This window comes from Nuphar pumila, chromosome 5 (genome assembly GCF_984573655.1).
Source record: "Nuphar pumila chromosome 5, dmNupPumi1.hap1.1, whole genome shotgun sequence".
Classification (NCBI taxonomy): Eukaryota; Viridiplantae; Streptophyta; class Magnoliopsida; order Nymphaeales; family Nymphaeaceae; genus Nuphar; species Nuphar pumila.
The window spans coordinates 118,076,000-118,090,024 of record NC_143253.1 but is presented as its reverse complement, the minus strand read 5'-3'; the positions used below and the strand labels follow the sequence as shown (position 1 = coordinate 118,090,024).

Genomic DNA, 14,025 nt, shown 5'->3' with positions numbered 1-14,025 from the left:
GCTTTTTTGCACGGGGATTTAAAAGAGGAAGTTTACATGGAACAACCCACTGGATATGCAGAACGAGAAGCCAAAGAATATGTATGCAAGTTAAAGAGAGCACTCTATGGTTTGAAACAAGCCTCTCGTTCCTGGTTCGACAGTTTTTCTCTAGAGATACAACATGGCTTCTCTCGGTCCCTTCTAGATCACTCATTATTTATTCACAATGAACAAGGAGTCACTACTTTCCTATTAATATATGTAGATGACATCATCTTCACAGGAAACTGTAAAAGTCACATTGAGCAGGTGAAGAAGTTATTAAATCAGAGATTTAAGATGAAAGATTTGGGAGAGCTGCGATATTTTCTTGGGGTAGAAGTTGATAAAAGAAATGATACACTCACCCTTACTCAGCATAAATACACGTTGGACATTCTCAGCAGAGCAGGCATGACAGATTGTAAGCCGTTGACAACTCCAAGTGTCATTCATCAGAAACTGAGTTCAAAAGAAGGGGACATATATGAAGATCCCACTAAGTATCGCAACTTAGTTGGCACGTTGCAATATCTGACTTTTACTAAACCTGATATAGTATATTCGGTTAATCAGGTATCCCAGTTTATGCATGAACCTCGTATGTCACATATGGAGGCAGTTAAACATATACTTTATCACCTGAAGGGTACATTTGGTGATGGGCTGGTATACAAAAAAAGGGAATTAGATCCAGGCGGGGGGCCATGAGGGCCATGAGATCGTCACTTATGCTGATGCTGATTGGGCGGGTGATCCAGACGAACGACGATCAGTATCCGGTTATTGCAGCTTCATTGGGCCAAACTTGATATCCTGGAGCAGTAGAAAACAAAAGACGGTTGCTAGATCGAGCACTGAGGCTGAATACAGATCCATGGCCACTGCCACGACCGAGGCTGCATGGATAAGACATCTCCTGACAGAAATGGGAGAACCGATTGCTCGGTCACTGTTGCTGTGTGACAATCAAAGTGCCATCAATATGTCCTTCAATCCCATCTACCATAGTCGAGCAAAACACATTGAAATAGATCAACATTTTATTAGAAAAAAGGTTGAAGATAAAGAGATTAAGCCTATGTATGTGCCAACTGAAAAACAAATTGCTGACATTCTCACTAAAGGGTTGACGAAGGACAGATTTTGGTTTCTGAAAAGCAAGTTGTACATGGTTCAGCACCATGCACAACTTGAGGGAAGCTGAAAAGAAGTCATCACCGTGTATATGTCTGACCCGATCCATTTATATATTGGATCGGGTCCAGACCCAATTGGTGTATATGTAAATTAACATGTACAAAGGGGTATTTTTGTACCCTAGTTTTACTTTACTTAATACATTTAATAGAATGATAGGGTCAGCCGATCATTGACTGAACCCCTTTCTCTGAAATCTCTCTCTCTTTCTCTGTGACAGGCAAACGTGGAGATCGAAGGCTCCTTTCTTTCAGGGAGAACATGCAAAAACAGGGTCAAAATGACTCTTGGGGGCTAAAAAGTGATCCCCATAAGTGGTCACCACTTTTCCAGTGCTAAAAAAGTAAAAAAAAAGTGCTCGACTCGTACGATGCGGGGCGTATCATACAATACGGTATGATACACCTATGTATCGTACGATTCATATCGTATTGGTACAATAATCGTACCAAATATGATATGGGTCTCAAATTGTATCGGTCATCTTATTGTTCTGTACGATACAATACTGATAACACTGATTCTATCCATATAAATGAAACAACCAGAAGGAAACAAATTACCAATAGTTCTTATTTTTGTCCATTTAGTTCCGGTTGAGTTGGGTCAGATGCCTTGATTATTTTGAGTAAAATATGAGGGTTGACCATATGTGACAAGCATGACCATCTTAGAGGAGAGTAGGAATCTTTAACCTATATATATATATATATTTGGCACTAATGAAGGATTAGAACTATTGAGTAGAAATAACCTTTTTTCAGTTTTTATTTTTTATTTTTTATTTTTTATAGATTGGACACTACAGATCTGATCTATCTTGTTCATTTGGTAGGTAATGACTTTTGAATAATGTGATTGTGACATGTAAACAGGTTCCTCAAGGATCCAAAAATCAACCACCTACGATATACTGAAACTTCATGACTCAAAAATAGTGCTTTTACTGGAAAAAGTCTATCTAAAGGCTGATCTCATTAAACAAACCATGTTGAACATGTATATGTGGTCAATTTGAGTTGATGCAACTTGCACCTATGGTTTCCAGCTCAATAGTTTCTTACCTTCATTAGTACCGAGTATTTAACCTATATATAGGACATAAATTTGCTAGTCTTTTGTACATGCAATCTAGTAGAAAACACTTGTTTTACATTGTTCTACTTTTGTAGATTTAACCTTATAGTTGTGATCTATGTAGTTTCTTTGGTATAAAACAGGTTTTGGACCATGTTTTAGAACATGTAAGTTGGCTTTGCAAGGGTTTAAAATAATCAAGGGCCTGCAATGTAACAAATTTTTATGACTCAAGAAAATCATATTTTTACATTAAAAAAGATGATTGAAAGCGTGATCCCTAACAAACTATGCTAATCATATCTGAGGTCAGATTGAGTGGATACAACTTGCACATATGATTTTCCAACTAGATTGCACATACAGGAGATGGTAGCAGATATATATCTATACGAAAATTAGTAGCTCGTAAACAGTTTTATCTCCTAAAGGACCTAAACATCCTAAACACTTTAAAAAAACATAGTTACAAGTATTTTTTTTGCTTAATCTGAACTTGTCAATGTGTTTATCATTGTTTGTTTACTAAAAATAATGCTGTGAATAGAATCAATTTAACCAAAACATTTGATTCTTTTTATGATAGAGTTTTAGTGCAATATGAGCCATTGATTTTTTCTCTCCAAAAACACATCTAAACATGAAAAGTGTCTGATCTAAGGGCACATTTGGAAGCGAGAAAGATGTAGGAAAAGTGATGCAAAATGGAAAATCCGTACTTTCCGACCCTTCCAAACGAGAGAGACTTTTTCTCTTAGAGAGTTTTATGACAAGTTGGATACCAAAGAAGGCGAGAAGGATATTTATAGGCTTGCAAAGATGAGAGATAGGAAATCGAAGGATTTGGGTATGGTTAGATGTATCAAAGATGAAACGCAAAGGGTTTTAGTCAAAGATGAGGAGATTAAGGAGAGATGAAAAAATTATTTTGATAAGCTATTTAATGATAGTCATGCTCAAGATCTTGGAGACTTCTCCATTCCTTTTCATGAGATAAATCGTGACTTCATGCGCAAGATTCAAAAGAAAGAAATTGCAGAGGCTTTGAAGAAAATGAAATCAAGAAGGGCAGTTGGCCCAGATGGTATACCTATCGAGGCTTGGAAATGCTTGGGAGAGAAAGGTTTAGAATGGTTGACAAATCTTTTTAACTTGATTTGGCGAACAAATAAGATGCCTAATGAGTGGAGGAAGAGTACTTTGGTGCCTTTATATAAGAATAAGGGTGATATACAAGATTGCACAAACTATCGTGGTATAAAACTCATGAGTCATACTATGAAACTTTGGGAGAGGGTGATTGAGTCTAGGTTGAGGAAGGTTGTCATGATATCGGAGAATCAATTTGGTTTTATGCCTGGACGATCAACTATGGAAGCTATACATCTTCTTAGACAACTTATTGAAAGATATAGAGAGAGGAACAAAGATTTGCATATGGTTTTTATTGATTTAGAGAAGGCATACGATAGAGTACCTAGGGACGTTCTCTGGTGGACAATGATGAAGAAAGGTGTTTCTCTCAAGTACATTAGTATAATTAAAGATATGTATGAAGGAGTAGTAACCAATGTCCGCACTTGTGGAGGGGTGACAACCAATTTTCCGATAACGGTTGGGTTACATCAAGGATCTGCTTTAAGCCCTTTCCTATTTGCGATAGTGATGGATGAGCTTACGAGATCAATTCAAGAAAATGTACCGTGGTGTATGTTGTTTGCTGATGATATTGTTTTGATTGATGAGTCTAGAGCTGGGGTTAATGCTAAGTTAGAATTATGGAGACAGACATTGGAAGCTAGAGGTTTTAAGTTGAGTAAGAGTAAGACTGAATATATGGAATGTCGGTTTAGTAAGCAACGAAGTAGTGATGGGAGTGTAGTGAAGCTTGGTGAGCAAGATATACCGGTGAATGATTATTTCAAATATTTGGGATCCATCATTCAAATGTATGGAGAAATTGATGGAGATGTAAATCATAGGATAAAGGTTGGGTGGATGAAATGGAAAAGTGCTACTGGAGTGCTGTGCGATCGTAGAATGCCATTGCGGTTGAAGGGAAAGTTTTATAGGACGACTATTTGACCCACTTTACTATATGGTACGGAATGTTGGGCTGCCAAGAGACATCATATTCAAAAAATGAGTGTAGCTGAGATGCGGATGCTTAGATGGATGTGTGGAAATACAATAAAAGATAAGATTCGGAACGAAGAGATACGTAAGAAGGTAGGTGTTGCACCCATTAAAAATAAGATGCGAGAGAATCGTTTACGGTGGTTTGGACATATTCGGCGAAGGCCTAATGATGCTCCAGTTAGAAGGTTGGAGAAATGGGAAAATATATTAGTTAAAAGAGGTCGGGGTAGGCCTAGGAAGACTTGGATGGAGATGATAGGAAAGGATATGAATGCTTTGAACCTCACCGAGGACATGGCGTTGGATAGAAATGATTGGAGGAAAAGGATTCATGTGGAAGACCCAAAATGAATTTCTTTTTTGGTTCATATCGCTGACCCCAATTGTTTTGGGATGAAGGCGTAGTTGTTGTTGTTTGTTGTTGTAGAGTTTTTCTAAAAAGTACATTTTTTGATAGGAAACATTCCTCCATGGGGGAGGGGTGTGTGGAGGAATGTTTCCTACCAAGAGAAAATTTATTTTTACACTTCCCACCATCCATCTCACCACCACCCTCCTCCTCTCTCTCATTTTTTCACTTTGTTTTTCTCATGCTACACAAACAAGCGAAAAACTTTCTTTTGGAAAACTTTTTATATAAAAAACTCTCATGGGCAAAACTTTCTTTTCCTATGAGAGTTTTTCTCTCTTCCAAACATGCCCTAAAGCTTGTTTTCTGCTAAGTGAATTATAAGAAGATATCTCTTAAGCTCATATATATATATATATATATAAAGGTAACTGAAATTTGTTTACCAACCAAATATGTTTACTCATTACTGGTATGAACCATGATTTTCATAAGGTTTTTTTTTTTTTTTGAAAATTTCACCATTCGGATGTGATATAGATTCTTGGTTTTATAGAAATAGACTCTTGGATCTTCCAATTACGATGTCTAAGAAGGATATTTTAAAGTTTGAAAATCAATGGCTTAGAATTTTCATGAATATTCAAGCATAAAAAATCACATTTTTTGATCTGATTATGATGATCCAACAGTCGATTTCTAGAAAATGGACCATGCCGAATGCATCTGCAGGGTTAGATTTGCAAAAAATCCTATGAAAATCTCGATTCATACCGACAAACATATTTGGTTGGTAAACATATTCCAGTTTCTCTCTCTCTCTCTCTCTCTCTCTCTATATATATATATATATATATACTCTCCCCCTTATATATATATAAAGTAATTTGAATTTTGGAATTTATTAGGGATAATGAGAATCCTCCAAAAACACATTGTCCTACAAGCTTTAGCCATCTTAGCGTCAGAAGCTAAATATCCCTTTTTTATTGGCAATAACCACATAGCCAAAATGGCTGGAAACTAGTATTGGTTTTGGTACCAACTCAAATACATGATATATATATATATATATATATATATATATATATATATATATATATATATATATATATATATATGTATATTGGAAAATTTATTGCCATTCTGAACCATGTTACCTTATGGTGGGTGCACTTCCTTGTTTGGTTGGATTAACCATCGAATTTTAGATCTAACTTGCAGACATGTTTAGCATGGTTTATTTACTAGGCTAGTAGATCACTACCATTGTGTCATAAAACTTTCAATATGTGAAAAATTAAGTGTACAATTTCATGGTGATAAGCATTATTTATAAAGGGTCCAAAATATCATGTTGGACCTATGTCACACGGACTCGGCTAGGGAGGCGACGCACCCGCATCGACACGCCCCGACATAGGGCAAACTCGGTCAATAGGTGTCAGACGCGGTCAATGCACCTGGGCTGAGTCTGTCCACTTTATAGACTCGGTCAACTTTGACTGAGTCTATAAATGTCCATTTTCAAACTCATTTTGGATTCGGGTCAGGTTCGGATCCAGACCCCACCCAAATCCAAAATGTTACCTGCGTCGGGGCCGAACCCTAAAGAGGGGTTTACCACAGGGGGAGGGGCTTACCCTGTCGATCTTTGCCTCCCCCTAGTCGTCCGGTCTTCATCCCCTACAGTCACGTCGGCTACCCAGACCCCGACGACCGTAGCCGCAGGCGACACCAGCCACCGGTCTCAGGTATGCCTCCTCCCTCTTCCGTTCTTCTTCCTCTTCGTTCGACAGGGGGCTCCCCCTTCCTCCTTGTTTTCCGACAGGGGGCGGAGGCCCCTGCCATACTTTATTTTCCTGCAGGGGGCTGCTCCTGCCTCAGATGTATTTTCCTGCAGGGGGCTGCCCCTGCCTCAGATGTATTTTCCTGCAGGGGCTGCCCCCTGCCTCGTTCTTATTTTTCGGCAAGGGGCGGAGCCCCCTGCCTCATTCTTTTTTTCCGGCAGGGGGCGGAGGCCCCTGCCATACTGTGTTGTTAAGAATTACTTTTTTATTTTTGTTTTAAAATTTACAATCTTATTATTAATTTATTGTTATATATATAATTATATATATATATATATATATATATATAAGAATTACTTTTTTATTTTTGCCTTAAAATTTACAATCTTATTATTAATTTATTGTTATATATATATATATATATATATATATATATATATATATATATATATATATATATATATATAGCAGAGTCCCCGTGTCCAAAATTTTTGAAATTGCGCCGCACCCGCACCCATGTGACATAGTGTTGGGCTCAATTTTGGTGCATGAGAATAGTGAATGGAATAGGCCGAGCATGATCTTTGGTTTTGGAGATTAAATCTATCTAAATCATGTATAATGATAAGTTACATTGGTTCGGCACCACACAATAAGATGTATGTGTGTGTGATATCAGCTTTTACATGGTCAATAACAAGTTTATAAATTGTATTTGCTCTATAAAATATTAAAATCCTGTGCTAATTTTAGGCGTTATGTAACGACCCCAATCCATACCCTTTAAAAATGCGGAATATATATATATATATATATATATATATATATATATATATATATATATATATATATATTTCAATGCGGAAACCTTCCCAGAGATCCGGGGTCCTCACAGTTTCAATTTCCATTGGATAGCCCAACCACCACAAACGAACTTGCAACCATCATCCATGAGAACCAACTAAAACTCTTTTATTAATGAACCAATAAGAGTCATACACAACTCAAAAGTGAAGTAACAACTGCAGAAATTAAAAAGAACTAAGACAAAAGAAAGAGCCACTCTGTCCCCTACTAAAGCGGTCAAGCTCAAGTATCACTCTCATCCATCCCCAGATGCATGCCCAACTTCACTGTTCACCATTTCCTGTGAAAAACCAACAAAGTAGGGTGTCAGAACCGAAATTCTGAGCACATCTATTTCTAAAGAAACCAGGTGAGACAAAGAACATGGATAAGATTTCATGCAATGATTTGAGTGAGTGCAGATATAAAATTTGCAGCATTCAAATATCCATACCTACCAACAATTACATATGCTCACCAGTCAAGAACAGTAAAGCAGTACCATATATCAAGAACTAAATAACCAAACCTTGCAACATGATTTCAAGAAGTAAATCATATGCTACCACCAAATCATGTCATGATATAGAGAATGATTCAAACATGCATGATCTAATGCATAACAGGAAAATGCATGGTTATGTGCAATGCATGATTTCTTCTGTTATCTTTCATTTAAGTTTCATCTTTCCATATGCATGCCCTATTAAATGCACGCAACTTTAAGTTCCTCTTTTTAATTACCGTGCCCGCGGATACACCAAACGGGTACAATCCCCGAGGTCAAGTAGGTTCCCAGGGTAGCTTAGCACACAATTTGTATTTTATTACTGGGTTCCAACTTAGCCCTCGACCGAATCACCTTCGGAACATTAGACCTCCACATCTAATGTTGGGGACACATGGGACACCCCACGCCCACAAGTGCTACTTCCTTGGTACCATAAACAACAACTGTGTCAAACACACCACTCTCGGATAAAATGCCGGACTCTCCCTAAAACCGTAGCCAGGAGAAAGAACCTCAATATCGAGTTCAGGTGACAAAATTATAGCACACGGAGTTTTTTTGTATCCTCACAGTCTCTCCAAGACCGGATCTCTAAGATTCTCATACTCCAGATGAGATATCCCAGAATGTATATTACACTGTTTTTATTATATTTTTATTAAAGTTAATTCTTTAAGTTTGCAACATCATATGCAAAAGTAAAGTGAAAACCCGCATCCTCCCTTGCGGGGGCCCTTACGGAACTCCAGCCCGTATAATCAACTAGAACAGTGTAGTAATGTGCCAAACCATCTTATGTGGTTCAAGTGATGCAATAGTAAAGTGAAAACTTGCATCCTCCCTTGCGGGGGCCCTTACGGAACTCCACCCCGTATAATCAACTAAAACAGTGTAGTAATGTGCCAAACCATCTTATGTGGTTCAAGTAATGCAGTTAAAACATACGTGAAAGCAAACCAAACCCACGGCACCCCAGGCCGGTGATGGTCCATTTAGGCCATCGATGCACCACATAATAAAACCAAATTAGTGTTTCATTCATAACACTAGGGCAAAGTGCCAAAAGCATGTGCACTCATGCAATCATAAACCCAAACATATGCATGTCATTGCTCATTCATATGCATTTCCACTATGCGTGGTACCTACATCATATGTGTGTATTAACCAATGCATATTTCTTTTGAGTGTGTGAGTGTATATGTAAAGTTTCACATATTCATCAAACATACGTGCTCAAAAGAAAACCAGTAACCGAGTCATGCTCACATGCATGATTGTACAACCGATATCATGTAATGCAAAAATAACATTTACCAATTATCAGACAGAAATGTAAGGTTAGACATATGCTAGGTAAGATGGTCGGGCTTACCTATCCTGGACCCCCATCTTCCTAACTAAACAGTCCATTCAATTCAGCCGACTACATATCCACCAATCATATTGAAATTACATAGATTTACAGGAAAGAAGAATACAGTTTGCAACCAGTACTAGGAAAAATAATCACATTTGAAATCACAAGGATCAACTGATCACTACCCAGGGCCTACGATTTCAGGTAGCCTTCATATAAGGCTTGTGCATAACTTATATGATAAACCTGTCTAACAGAAGCAGTAATATACCTGCTACAGTGTAACAAATAATAACCCTCAAGCTATAGGGTATTAGGTTGATGTGCAACATTCTGTCAATGTGAAAGTGAAAAGTAAAGTAAAGGAATTTCAACTTCTATCAATAGAACGCCTACAGAAAAACACAAATGAACCCATTCAAGATTTTGTTAATGAACAACCTGAAATATCAGTGCGGATGACCAATACTTCTGTAAATGGACAACTTAGAACACATTAATGAAAACAGTCAAACTCTCAATAAGCTTTTGAAACAAACAAAAATTCAGTGAGCTAGTGATAACAAATGTGCCCAGTTTACATGTTATATCGAATATGAATGGAGGACTGTACAAAAGAGTGGAGGTCGGCTATGTATACTTGATAATTCTGTCCTCCTATTTGGCACATCACAATATGAAATTGCAAGACAAAATTTGAAATAGATTTCTGAGGCTTGATAACCCAAATCGAAACAGCAAAAGCAAAAGCAAAAGCAAATCAAACGCAAGGATTTCAACAGGAGCAAAAGACTAGGTTGGGCTCATTAACTTGCACAGAAATTTTTTTCTTCTAAAAGAAGGGATCGGGCCATGGAGCTATAAATATGGAAACTGTGCACTCATGCTTAATGAAGAAAATCCTGTGTACTAAGAAAATCATCCACAAAACTCTTAGGAAATAAGACTTAAAGTCACCTAATGAAAATCCCCAAACATCTTAATGCCTAAACTAAAGTGTAAATGAAGCTATTTCATTTATTCAACTAAATAGTATCAAATGATTTTTAAACACAAGAAAATTTCAGCATTATCACAAGAACTATCTTCTTAGGACTGAATGACTAACGACCCTTTGAAAAAAAAAATTTTAACAGGCTCATCATAACGATATCAAAGTCGATAATGCCACAACTTCTCTTGAGCCGCCCCTTTTTCCAGAAATCCAACAAAAACAAAAGAAAACACCCCTCATTAGGAAAAACTCCGAAACCCCCAAATCATAGATTTGGGGTTTTAGGTTTAGGGTTGACAGAAACCCCAAATCCTCCCCTTAAATCCACTCACGGAATCGAACCCATGTTCAATTCCTCACCCCGATTCCAAGAAGACCCGTACCTTTTTGAAGATTTCTTCGGCGATCGGAGGCTGGGGACGCGAAGGCAGGGCTGCGGGTGTCGCTCCTCACTGCAACTGTGGCAGGTAGACTCGGCTGTTGTTTGCCGCAGGTTTTCCGGCGATCGAAACCCCTTCCTCCAGCGTGCGCACACAGACAGAAAGAGAGAGACACTGAGTGAAGAGGGAAAAACCCTCTCTCCACTCCTCCTTTTATCGGCCCAGACCCCCCTCCTCTGCCGAGAGGCGCGGGGTCGGTTACGCCCTGCGTAACCTCCCTACCCCCCTTTCTTGTTTGTGTTACAGTTTTATCGGGCAACCCTTATCGGGTTGCCCCTTTTCTTTAAAAGGTTGTTTACACAGGGGCGCGGCTCGGGTCCGGACCCGAGACCCGTAACCCGACCCTAAACGATATGGATCCACAAGTTGGATCCAAATGGATCCAACTGTGGATCCTCGGATAAATTTTAAAAATTAAAATTTTATTCATTTATTATTATTATTGTTATTATTAGTTTTATTTTAGATGTGGATATAAAGACCACTTTATGGATCTTAGATCCGAAATGTGGATCTGAGGCCCAAATTTAGAAAAATACCCATTATTTTCAAATAAATTTAAACAAATAGTTGTCAAAAATTGAGGTTATTACACGTTATCATTGGGGGTGTTTGTTTGTTGTACTTTCATAATATAAGGAATTGATGATGCACATTTTTATACAAATTACTGAAATATCAGTACTGATGAAAGTTGATGTAAGTTGATGTAAAGCATCAACTTAGAATTTCAAAATAATTTGTTAGGGTTGGAAAGTTCTGGTGAGCTAAACAGCATGGCCGTTTAAAATTGTATATATATGACAAGATATGTTATGGATTCGAACTATGATGCCATATATTCTCTTGTTTGCTTGTGTTGAGATACCAAATCAATGTTGTGAAAAGTGTTGTGTAGCGTAGCGCTCCACCGAAAACTGAAGCGAGGCGTAAGGCATAAGCCTCAGAATTTTTTTCTTTAACTTCAAAAAAAACCTTTAAAAATATCTAAAAATACAAATAAATAATAAAAATACTTTTTTGATAAAGTAACACTCAATAAGAAGCAGAAAATTGCAAATAAATAACGAAATTAACATTTTTTTCTTCTTCTACAGAAAATTGCAAATATAAATAGTTTTCTTTATTTTTTTCTTTCTTTCTTTCTTCCTTTTCTTTCTTTCCTTCCATTTCTTTCTTTTCCTTTCTTTTCTTTCTTTTCTTTCTTTGTTTTTCTTTTTTTTCTTTCTTGTGCTATTTACCTGCGGCTCAAGGCGCAGAGGGCCTCACCTCAAGGCGAGGCACGCTATTTGCACCTTGAGGCGCGTTTTTGATAATTATGCACCAAATGTTAGACCTAACTAAACTGGTGTAGTTTATTTGCCATTCTAGTAGGTTTAATCATCTGTCAATATGTTATAGGAATCAATTTTTATCAGTATGAACACTCATTAGCTTACAATTCATGATGATAAATATCGTTTAGCAATGCCAAAACATTATGTTGGTGTCAAGTTTAACACATGAAAATAGTAAATAGAACATGCACAAAATGATCTAAGGGCTAGTTTTTGACTTTTGTTTTGGGCTTATGTAAACCTAGATTTTGCCACAATAACATATTGTGGTTCAGAACCACAGTAGATACACCCATGCACTATTTTTATCCGATCCCTCTTCATAATTGTGCTTATATTTTGATGTGACTTCTTCGAGTTGTATAACAGAGATTCCTTGATAATCAATATTTGGAATCGATTGCCATCTAGGAGTGGAGCTGAACATTTAGTGCTAGAAAATCTGACTGTTTTTCCCCAGCGTGTTCAGGCATGTCTCATTGTGGTTGATATGGAGTTCGTGCATGTACACACGTATACAGTAGTTTTAACCAATCATCAAGTTTCATTTTCCAGGAAACATAGAAGGTGCTAATGGGAAGAGGTAATGATAAGGATGTTGCTGATAATGTCTGGACAATTTTGTCTTGATTGATGCAGCGATTCAAAAGGTAATAATTTCGGTGAGGATGTTGCAAAATATGAAGGCAGTGATGTTCGATTTTCTATAGTTGTGTTTTATTTTTTCTTCTAATTATCTGATGTTATTTATGAGTTGCAAGCATTGACAGGATGACTCAAGTGAATATTATAATTCCCAAGATCTGGCATTTCATTATGAGCCATTTCCAGTGTTGTCACTTTGGAATTAGTACTGGAGGGGGATGTGATATATGAGATTGTGTGTGAAGTTTGTATCGAGAGGATCACGCCATCTGTGAGAGGGAACAAGAGTTGAGATGAGCTTGAAACAAACATGTATTTTCCGGTTCATGGAATTTTATAAATGTCAGCCTGAACTTTGCTCATTTATCTGCTTTAATTCTTGTAATGATTTTGTACTTTGATTTCTGTAAAATTGTAGTAGAAACTTTTATCAATCTTATGAAAATTTGTGGAAGTGATTTCTCAGTTTATATCATGGATACAATTTTATATGATTTTATCACGTGCAGTCATGAACTAAAATTTCCTAGTGTAATGGGTATCTGATGTGCTTTTTTCTTGTTAGACATTTATTGACTGATATTACTATACGTTCCTTTTCCATTTTCCATCTTCAAATTGAGAGAAAAATAAGTAGGCCTGTCAACTGGTCGGTTTTGCGTTGGATACCCAGCCCAAACTGAACCCAAGTTCTCGAGTATATGGACATGAAAAATTCCATACTGAATATTATTCGGGTCGACCTGAATCCGACCGGAGTAACATGCAGGCATGTTTGGGACAAATTTTTCTGGATATCCATCGGGACCTGGCTGACCCAAGTTTTTATGGAAATTGTGCATTTTAAACACCCTTTAAATTGTATGGGTTGGGTTTGGGATTCATTTTGTTGACCCGACATAATCTGGGTCTGGTACCCGAATTCTCTCCAGTTGGGGCGGGGATGAAAAATCTCATATCTTCGTCCTTGCATGGATTTCAGAGTTAGTGTTTGTTTACTTGTATCATTGGTGTGACCCTTATGCTAGGGTCAATACTACATGGATCTTGGATCCAAGACATTCAAATCGCACCCTTAAAAATTAGACTGCCATACATTACTAAAGCTTAACACTTGAGTTTGTATCTTTATAGTTCAGAGTCTTCAATCTAACAGACGCATGGTGTTGTTGGATCCCTGGATTGAATGCCCTGTAATTGACAGAAACGACTTTGATGCAAATAAAAAAAAAAACTTGATTTATGAAGATACGCTATTTCTATAAGCTACGAAAGCAGAAGCAATGAAAATCCAAGAAAAGTAATGCATAAATTCA

At 37.3% G+C, this 14,025-nt stretch overlaps 1 long non-coding RNA gene across 1 annotated transcript; it reads left to right on the top strand.

The window, feature by feature from the left end:
• Positions 1-11,970: 11,970 nt before the first annotated feature.
• On the top strand, positions 11,971-13,163 carry LOC149838326 (uncharacterized). The gene is made up of 2 exons (XR_016432178.1): positions 11,971-12,714; positions 12,835-13,163. It is a non-coding gene; the product is annotated as an uncharacterized LOC149838326 (long non-coding RNA).
• Positions 13,164-14,025: the final 862 nt, after the last annotated feature.